The sequence below is a fragment of the Macaca nemestrina genome, chromosome 6 (assembly GCF_043159975.1).
Source record: "Macaca nemestrina isolate mMacNem1 chromosome 6, mMacNem.hap1, whole genome shotgun sequence".
NCBI classification, from domain to species: domain Eukaryota; kingdom Metazoa; phylum Chordata; class Mammalia; order Primates; family Cercopithecidae; genus Macaca; species Macaca nemestrina.
Window position 1 is genome coordinate 66,331,069 of NC_092130.1, and position 8,878 is coordinate 66,339,946.

At 43.4% G+C, this 8,878-nt stretch overlaps 1 protein-coding gene across 5 annotated transcripts in view; it reads right to left on the reverse strand.

The window, feature by feature from the left end:
- Positions 1–1,338, reverse strand: part of LOC105499979 (potassium calcium-activated channel subfamily N member 2) — a 420,672-nt gene extending 419,334 nt beyond the window's left edge. For all 5 annotated transcript variants that reach the window (XM_071098593.1, XM_071098591.1, XM_071098590.1 and 2 more), the window contains exon 1: positions 1,072–1,338. The gene's annotated coding sequence lies outside the window, so the exon portion shown is untranslated. The remainder of the gene's footprint in view (positions 1–1,071) is intronic.
- Positions 1,339–8,878: the final 7,540 nt, after the last annotated feature.

The window sequence follows — 8,878 nt, forward strand, 5'->3', positions numbered from 1 at the left end:
CTTGGTTGCCTTGTCGACTGTTGCACCTCCTAGCACAGCACCTGGCACAGAGGGGATGGATGAATATGTGAGTGACAGAGATATGCAATGTATGAAGAGCTCTGTTCTAGACTCAGAGGCTGAGCTTCAATCTCGGCTTCCCAACTTACTAACTGTATGATTATGAATGAATTACTTAATCATCTGTTTCTGAATTACCCCATCTGTAAAAAAGACATAATAGTAGTCCTTACTCCATGAGGTAGTTATGATGTTTAAATGAGTTAACCTTTGTAAAATTCTTAGAACAATACCACAAACACTGCAGGTGTTCAATAAATGTGTTGTTATTATTATTAATGTGTGATTTTTGTTATTACTATCCATGGCTTGAGGGCATAATGGCACCAAACCAGCCTGAACTCAGTAAGTTTCCTCCTTCCCACAAGCTCTGCATCCGCTGGTCTTGCAGATGCCCATTCCCACACCCTAGAGAAAGAAGTAGAGGAGGTAGGACAACGTTCTTGGGGCAATTTATTTTCTAGAAAACAGTCTGGTCACCCCCAACTTGAAGAAGTTGAACAGCAGCACAGAGTAGGTGCTTAAGAAAACCTAATCAATAAATCATAAACCACCAATCCATATACCCTATAACCTCAGCATTACATTACACAGAAAAATCACAACCGTCTGCCCTCTCTCCCTTCATTTGGTTCATATTTTCATAGAAAGGAAAGAGAAGCTAGAAAGCGGGATGGCAAAATAAATAAAAGATTGGATAAGGAAAGAGGAGAGCCGAGAAAGATGACAAGAGGGGAAGGATGGACGATGGAAGGGAGGATAGGGAACTTCAGGTCGCGCTGTGGCATGGCCTCTAGTGCAGAACGCTAAAATGCTGAGTATAGCCTAAGAGAGTCCCCCATCCAGGAGAATGTTTCTTTTTAAGGTGTGAGTGGGTGCTGGAGAAAAGTAAGCAGGAGGGAGGGGAGGAGTGAAAGCCCAGGCGAACTTCACTTTAGTATCTTGCCTGGGGGAAGCTGGTCCCCATTAAATCTGTGGCCCTAGTCAATGTCACCTTAGTCGCGACCTTACCTCATTCTGCAACCAGAAGTCCCGCTCCATTTGAAACTCAGATTTGCCTCAAAGCGGTAAATGCGGCCTTGGTTAAATGCGCCAGTGGGCAAAGCTGAAGCGCGAGTCCACTGGGAATTCCGGCAGGTTCACCGGGAGAAATTGTTTCCATCTGAGAAGAATCAGGAGTCCTAGCCAGGACCAGCTGCCTCTCCAGGCGTCAAATTCTGTGCCTGCTTGCGGCCCGGGAGAGCGTCCCCGGCTCCCCAGCTTCGGGGCGCAGAGAGACTGCCGGAGAGCTCCGGGACGCGGGCGAGCCGGGCCCCAGCTGCCCACTCGCTGCTGATTGGGGTCCACCTCTGGGGCGCTCAGCTCCCACCTGGCTGCCCCTGCTTCGGTACTGACTGTGCTAAATACTGAACCGAATCCCAGGCGCCCCGCCGGGACTGGGGACTCCCTCCTTCTCGAGTCCTTGGCTGGCAGGAGCGAGTCCTGTAGGCGGGGGCCAGAATGCTCAGGGTATCGCCGACCTTGAGGCTACCGAGGGGTGTGCATGCGCCAAAAATAAACGCGCGCGCGCACACACACACACCGTTTTCATTCGATACTTCCCTCCCCAAGAAAGTAACAGTCCTTAAGCAGCATGCAGCACTTGGGAGGGAACGCCGCTGAAGGGTGAAAACCAACATGATTCCCAAAACCAAATTTGGGGATGATTTTAATTTTAGGTTTGGATTTATGCCTCTCGAAGGTTTAAAAAAAAAAAAAAAGATATGGAACAAATTCCATCGTGTGTGTGTTCTAAGGCCGAATTTCAGGTGTTAACCGGAGGGAGCTGCAGAGGAAAGAGAGGGAGGGAGAGAAATCGCAGACTATGTGTTGTTCCAGTACAAGGTTAGAAACGTGCCTTGATTCCTATTCCCAGCGTGGTCTCCATCACGCCCTACCCGGCTGCCGCAGGAGCTGCCCGGTGTCGCACGGGTTAAGGCCGCGCGCCCGCCAGCCGGCTTCCCCCGGCGCAGAACGCGCCGCCGCGGCGGAGGGGAGAGCCGGGAATCTCCCGCCCGCTCCCCTCCGGAGGGCGCTTCCCTCCCCGCTCTATTTATAGCTCCACTTCCAGCTGCTGCAGGGAACTCACCAGCCGCGCTGAGCATTTTGAGCTCTCCAAGAGCCTTCCAGACAAGGGATTTTCATAAATTCTGTGAATGGCAGAAATGTCTCCAGCTTTCTGGATTTTGATTGCCACTGTTCAGTCTGTCTTTCATATATTCCATTTCCAAGTTGAAAAAACAAAAACGGGAGCCGAGAAGATTTTGAGACAAGAGGTGAATGCCGGCGGGCTGTTATGCGAGGGACCCCTTTGTTATCACATGCCTGAAAGAACAAAACAATCCTCCATAGATTCCCTGGCTTCAGGCTCATTTCATATTTTCTGCAACACTCAACCTGTCCAAAGTTTTGCCTGTCAGCCATATGGCAAAAAAGAGGTATGAAGCAAATTTAAGATTCATGAAACATCACATCCTCTGCCATCTGATTACCTGCTTACAAGGGGTCTCAGGGCTGACTGTCTGCATAAAAAGCACAGTTAGGTGGTCTCTGCATCAAACCCTCCACCAAACGCCCAAAGAGAACAGACTAGTTACGGTGCCACATATGGGTTCCCAGCCGCAGTGGATCCTGGTGACACAGGAAAAAAACAAATTCTGTTGCCTAGATTGTTATCTTCAGTATTAAATGGAACACACTGTACCAGTCTGGAAGGTTCTAAACTGATACCTTGCTCCCAAGCCCCTTCTTCCAATTACTCCTTCCTGAAACAGTATTGAGCCTCTGTGATTTGCAAAGCCCCCATAGGCGCCCTGGGAGCTACAGAGGAACAAACAGCATCTGCCCTTGCAGCATTTAGCTAAGACTCTAATAACTGTGGAAGGAAGCTTGCACAGCACCAAATGGGCACTCAGGGAGGTCTGAATGGTGGTGCTAAGCCACCCACCTCTGCCCCTCCTTCCCTATCCTCTCGCTTCCAGTCTCCAAGTTTTCCTTTTAGGGTTGATTCCAGTATAGTGAGAGTTATCTATTTAACTGCATTTAATCAGAATGATCCTAGAATGGGACTTCCAATTAATGGAACTTTCCAGTAATCTATGAGCTAAGTAGAAACCCCTTTTGGTTTAGTTCCTTGTTGTTGAAGCACTTTGCCCTTGTATTCACTTTCCTGCTCTAGTAAAGAAAGGGTACTGAACATGCCTTTTCAGGGACCAGCCAGGCACTGGGAGTGCATCAGGGAGATGCCCATGTCCTGAGTTCATCCCAGCTATTTATGTGATCTTGTTCAATTTACTGTATTGTCTGTGCTTCAATTCCTTATCTATCAAATGTGAATAATAGTAATGTCACAATAACATGACCTCAATTCTTTTAAAGAGCCCCAGAACCTTTGAAATTAACCTGTGCTGGCAGCTGTGCTTGCTTACAGAAACCAAGGGCAGGCTGAATGCCAGTAACCACGAATGAGCCAAATGAAAAGATGAGAACTGAGCTCACCAGTGCTACCCCTACCTGAATCTTCCCTTCACTACCATTATAAAATCTCTGCAGGGGACGGAGGTGGGGGAGGAGAAGCACTTTGCTAGGCACATACAGGGTCCAGTGCAAAAGAAAGAAGACTACACACACTCCAGTTCTCCCTCAAAGGCCCCACATCTTTCCGCAAATGCTCGCCCACAGTCTCCACCTTCATGCCCTAAGAGATCTTAAAAGTCCCCTTCAGACCCCTAAGAAGGTGCTTTGAGCTTGAGCACCCCTTCTCCATTCCTTGATCAACAAATAAAGTTTTTGCTCTACTTCAGGGAAACTGGTCTTGTTCTATTGGTGTGAACAGCACCAGGCAGGAAAATAACCCACTGATGTCAAATGACCCCCCCTTAAGGGTCTGCGACAGTAATAGTAAATACCACATGGCTTTCTTGTGAAATTAAAGGCAGTAGTCTACATAAATTACTTAGAGTAGTGCCTGGCCTACGGTAAAGCTAGTAAGTATTAAATGTTATTACTGCACAAATATGAGCAGTTGATTTGGTTGAATTTGTACAAAGGGGTATTTAAATAAAATCTGTTTTATCCGTGTAAATCCATGCTATTAATTAATTTCCTTTTCATTGTATTAAAGGAGATCCCCCGAGTCATTCCCTGTATAAGGGAGGGCCCTGGTCATTGACCCTGCATTTTCTTCTTGCAGTGAAAGAAAACAGCTCCTCCAAAGGCCTTTAAAAAGTCTGCTGCTAATCCATATAAAACACACTCTGACACCCAGGGTAAAGAATCGCCCACTTACTCTGGTTCACTGCTGTCCTGAGGAAAACACTTTCATATATGAAAAGTTCTTTAAACATACAAACACTCCATGAATTTTTCCAAGGGGCTATGAAGGGGAAGTATTTCTAGTTAGCTGAAAACTCGAAGCTCAGTACAGGTTTGTACAGTGTCTTATTTCTCCTCCTAAAAAATTAGGCTCCAGAAGGTAGGAACTGGGTTCTATAAATAGTAATACTCTGGCAGAGAGGCCTGGTTATCTTCTCCAAGATCCATATTCACCTTCTTTAGAAGAAAACCCTTGATGTTTAGCCTTAATCCCAGGTGTGGTTACGTTACTAAGTTCAGGCTAATGAGCTATAAAAGTGTCATGTGGAAGATTCCAAGAAATGTCTCCAAAGATACTGACTGTGGTGGGTTTTTACTGTGTCAACTTGACTAAATTAGAATGATACATACCAGAATTATGTTCCCCATATGGTTCTGAGCTAGCATAGGCCACAGGAGAAATTTACACAATCTTGGATGCTAGAGGCAAAGCAGCAGCCATGTTTATGCTAGGAGGGTTGGTGTAGAGTCAGGTGCTGTTACAGCTCATGGACCTTATCACAGATCTGCTGGCTCACCTTGTCAGCATGAGATAGAGGCCAGGTTTGCAGCAACTCCTGCTGAATCTCCTCCTTTAGCTTCTCCAAATCCTGGACAAGGTACATGTTAGCACCATGACCAAGAGCATTAACATCCCCTGCAGGTCACCAGCACCACCAAAGTTGGAGGCTTGGAGATAGAGATTGATGCATGTTCGACTTTGTCCTCATGTGTTCCAGGGTATCATTATTCTCTCTCATATCATGTCTGTATCACTTAGGGTTTCACCAGAGAAACAATCAGGAGGGGACACACGCATACAGTTATCTCTCAGTACCCGTGAGGGATTGGTTCCAGGATGCCCCCAGGATACCAAAGTCCACCGATGCACAAGTCCCTTATGAAATATGGAGTAGCTTTTGCATATAACCTATGCACATTCTTCTGTATACTTTAAATAATATCTAGATTACTTAATACCTAATACGATGTAAATGCTACGTAAATAGTTGTTATACTGTGTTGTTTAGGGAATAATGACAAGAAATAAAAGTCTGTATATATTCAGTAGATGCAACCATTCATTTTTTCCCCAATATTTTGGATATGGAGGGCTAACTGGGTATATAGATCTGTATATATCTATATATATATAAGTATAAGTTTATGTGCTTGTCGGGGTTGGTGAGCCAAGTCTGGTATCTGTAGGGCAGGCTGTCAGGAAAGCCAGACTGGGACTATCAGGCATGAGCTGAAGCTGCTGTCAAGTAGAATTTCTTCTGCTTCTAGAAAGCCTCAGTTCTACTCCTAAGGCCTTTCAACGGATTGAATCAGGCCCACCCAGCTCATCTAGGATAGCCTTCCTTAAACTCATTAGAGACTTTAATTGCACCTGCAAAATATTTTCACCGAAACATCTAAATTAGAGTTTGACTGAATGACTGGGGACTACAGCCTAGCCACATTGACTTATAACACTGGCCACGAAGAGAGCCTGTCCTGCTCTCTTCAGGTCTAGCACCACACAAAGAACCAACAGAGCAGAATATAAATAATTTAACCAGTTGTGGAAGATCAAGTCCCAAAAACAAATCCGTTACTCTATTTTCCTCTTCGTGGATCTGCTTCTCAGATCTACCCTGACTCATACCAGTACAGTGGCACACATCCTTTGCCCCATTCTCCCTTTCCACTACCCTGCTATCTAGAATACAGATATGGTGGCTAGAGGAGCCAAGGTGGACATGAGGACAATGGCCACAATCCAGGGGTGGTGGAGAGGTGAACTGCCAGGATCTGTGTCTTAAAGATTGCAGAGCTACCACATCGCCCCTGAGCTGCCTGTCTCCATATTTATTTCACATGACAGAGAAATCTATTTCTGTCTAATTTAAGCCACTGCTATGTTGGTGTTTAGTGTTGCTTGTACAAAATTCATTTTTAAGTACTATGTCTTCTACATAGAAATATGTTATAAATAGATATTAGAAGACTCAAGAGTGAGAGCATCCTGCATTACAGTGAGACAAAAAGTCGCTGAATTACTTTTTTTATTTCCTTTTACCCAATTTTCAGGGGAAATCTGTTACAGGTAATCACATATTTTCCAAACGCAGCCACTCACTCTGAAGCCTTAAACCAAGTTCATTTAATTTGAGGAGGTCTTAATTTTCACATCTATAAAATGAGAAGTTAGATCAGATGGTTTCTAGTATATTTACAATTCTGAAGCATATACGAACTGGGAATGTAGGACATACTAGACAGAAGAGGTGCTTACCAGGATGGGAATAAAGTTTGTCAGAAAGTAGAGACAGACTCTACTTTCATTTCAACTGTCAGATTGAGAATTTTGTTTCCAGAAAACCTATGCAAATTATTTTACAAGAATTATACACACCTTCTCTATGCCTTCCCTATAATATAGAATATAGGTTGCATGAGGGCTGGCATTTTTGCCTGTTTGGATCATTGATACATCTCAAGAATCTAGAGTGATACCCTGCACAATGGAAGCTCTCAGTAAATATTTATTGACTGAATGAGTAAATGAATGAACGATGCAGGTATTTCACCCATGTATGTATGCGGGACAATGTCAGCCTTAGAGATTCAAGTCCTGCCAACATCCAACACAGTAAATTCTGTCTCTTTAAACATTTGTTTTACTTTCAACTCAGAAGAACTGATTCATGGACTTCAATTTCCCTACCTGAATGGTAATCTATAAAGATGTTAAAGAAAATGCCAAGAAAGCATCACTTTTAAGGGAGTTTCTCACTCAGTCACTCACTCTGTAAGGTACTGTGGGTATCACAGACAGCACAGTGCCTGGCCCTGGAGGTAATGAACCATATTGCAGGTGGCTGTATATCTTTAAAAGGAGAATGGGCACACTTGAATTGTACCCACCACTTCTTATTATTTCCTGCCTCTGTTTATAGAGAGCAGCACACAGGCTCCATCCTCCACTAATTCTTACCTCCTAGTCTTTCTGTGCTCTCCACCTCTATGTGCATGCTGAACCTAAAGATAAGAATAGTAGTATTATTTATTTAAACAGTGTCTTAAGCCATTTTCAATTATTAAATACTTGAATCTTCGCAGTAACTCAATGTGTTAATTATAATACTTCTACTCATTTTAGATGTAAGTAAACTGAGGCTCAGAGAAATTGCCCAAGTTCTCATGATGAATAAGTGGTAAAACTAAGCCTACGCATCTGACTATAATATTACATATTTACTATTTTCAGAGACTTATGGCAGCCCAGCAGCTTGAACAGTCCCAACAGATACCACTGAAAGCAGCTTAGTCAACCTGCGTCCCTTGGGGGCTGAAAAGGAAAAGTGCTGATTGCCTCCTATTCTTCCTGGCACTCCACCAGGGAGCAGCTAATGTAGATAAACATCCCTGAATGTCCAGCCCTGTTTCTAATTGTAGCATAGCCCCTTCTAAATTCTCATATTCACTGCATGGTTTTAATAACTGTGAATTTATGCCTCAGCCCATACTGGTTTTCTCAAATCCAAGCTCATGTATCTATCAACTGGACCGCGCCTCTCATGTTCCAGACGTAACAGGTCCAAAAGTAACCTTACATTCTTGAGGTTTCAACCAGCCTATTCTCACCTCACTCCAGACAAACATATGGCACTGTTACATATTTGACCTCTTTGATAGCTTGTCAATCCGTTTGCTCCTGACCCCACTATAATTAGTTTGGTCCACACCATGATGAACTTTTTGTTAGACAGCTGCAATAACCTTCTCATTGGTCTCCTTGATCTCACTCTTGCCCCTGTAATAATCCAATCTTAGTCAATTTCTATCTTGACACTTCCTTCCACTTTTACCAAGAAAATAAAAATCCACATAGCCTACAGCCCCTGCATGATTCAACCCTGTTCCAATTCTCTAATTTCACCTCACACCATTCACTTTCTCACATCCAAAAATGCTGAACTTCTTTTAGCTTTTCTATAAAAAAAGTACTGGATTCTTCTCTTTTTTTCTTCTTTTTTTTTTTTTTTTTTTTTTGGCTTTTTGTCTTTTTGCCTCTGAACATTTCTCCAAAATTTTCCTCCTGTTTGAAATACCTTCTTCTCGTCCTTTGCAACAGCTTGGCCTTTGAAAAATCCCTCAAATCTTAGTTCCAGTTGCTTCCTCCAGAAAGCCTTCCCTGATTTCTTCAAAGTCGAGTAAGGATGGACCATAAATTCTGTGTCACCATAATGCTCTACTGTTTAATACAGCTTTTCCACTATAATACATATTTCTGCAATATAAATAAGTACATATTTGATTGGTAAATAGGAGACAATAATGTACCATATAGATCACACTTGTTCATACACAGTTTTTTCTGTCCAACATATTAATGTTTTACACAAATAATAACAGCTAACAACAAAGTACATGTATT